The sequence below is a fragment of the Adiantum capillus-veneris genome, chromosome 10 (genome assembly GCF_014529385.1).
Source record: "Adiantum capillus-veneris isolate H3 chromosome 10, ASM1452938v2, whole genome shotgun sequence".
In the NCBI taxonomy this organism is placed as follows: Eukaryota; Viridiplantae; Streptophyta; class Polypodiopsida; order Polypodiales; family Pteridaceae; genus Adiantum; species Adiantum capillus-veneris.
In genome coordinates, this window is record NC_140940.1 from 103,940,607 (window position 1) to 103,942,240 (window position 1,634).

Consider the following 1,634-nt stretch of genomic DNA (forward strand, 5'->3'; position numbering starts at 1 on the left):
GATGGATAATTTTCACTATGTTTTGTTCATATAATATGAAATGAGTTGATTCAGGAGACTTTGAGCACATTGACGTATAAAGGTGTCCCTAAACACCAAAAGTATGGAAGCAATACCCTCAGATTTTACAATCATGAATTCAACTACATTCTGTTATTATTGTACTAAATATCTTGAGCCAGGCAATGTTGAGCACATTTACATATATGATCACCCCAAATGTTGAAAGAGAGAACCACCTCAAATCAGCAATAATTTGGTCCATCTCACAAGAAAATATTAATAAAATTTTGACAGAGATGCCTCAAAACATTGAAAAGAAGATATAACACAAAACCAACCATTCGGTACATAGTATTACCTTGTGATCCCTTGACAAAAATAGCAACTATTAAAAGTATCATAAAATAGTTTGCAGTGACAAACATCAAAATTGCAGCACCCTTCTTATTTCTTAGTTTTGGATATTTACTCGTGCACCCCCCAAAGCTTGAAAGAGTTCCACTTTGGTCAAAGCTGCCTGATGGATAAACTCATGGGCCATTGCATCTAACCCTAGCACCTGAAGAAACACATAATATATATGCTTGCATGGTATATATCCAAGCTTCTTACTCTCACGCTTTTGAAAATCCTCACATGTGCATCGTGGGAAATCAGACAGCGTGACAGAATAAGACACCCCTTTAGCCAATGACCCATCTGTATTAATGTAGAATATGTGTGACTCATTAGAAAAAATTATTACTTGTCTGACTAGTTCTGCTGACATGGTCCTTCCAAGGTCAATCTTGCATTGGAGCTCTTTAGTCAACTTGGACCTCCACTTAACAACCTTGCCCTCTCTGTATTTTGGGTGAAAAGAACTTGGTATGCGGCTTGGAGCTCGAGCACACTTGTCATTTTTTACGGCCTCTGTAGTGTCATGAAGCACAAATCCACTAGATTGAAGATGCTTCGCTTTGTGTAAACTCAATGTTGTTCCCTGCGCCACAGGCCATACTTCGAGAGCCGGTCCAGGAGGTCCCACAACCATCTCATGAACATTCCATGTGTGCACATTACTGGTATTGCAAAACCAAATTTATCCTTCTCCAACTTCACCTGCATTTGAGCTGGAGCCGGGGTATTGTCGCCGTCCCCAAAAGCAAGGGGCTGGTGTTCCATTTCTAATATTAAAAGAATCATCATTTATGAATCGACCGCATTGATTCCTTTGTCCACCAACCACTCCAAAGCATGTGACCTTGGACCCTGGATCTATTCGTCTGATTGCCCACATACTCTTGGCAACTGTCATCTCAGGCCAAGAACTGGTCACATCACGAGCTCCATCTCTTTTTTGACGAGAACCACCAATGTCAATAGTTTCTGTGACAAATTCTGGCATGTGGCTGTCCTCATCAAGTTGCACTTCTGCATCAACAAAGATAGGTCTTTTTTTTCCTAATGCTCTTTTCTCTTGTGGGAATTCTATTCATTTCAGGACTATTGAAACCCATTTCCTCCATAGAACAATTGGCATAATCAGATAGTTTTTTTGCGGTTTGATACACGAGAAGTATGATGCATGAAGCGCTCCGCCAAGTTTTCCAAGCCTGGACCCAAAAAGGTATGAACACCTTTAAGATATA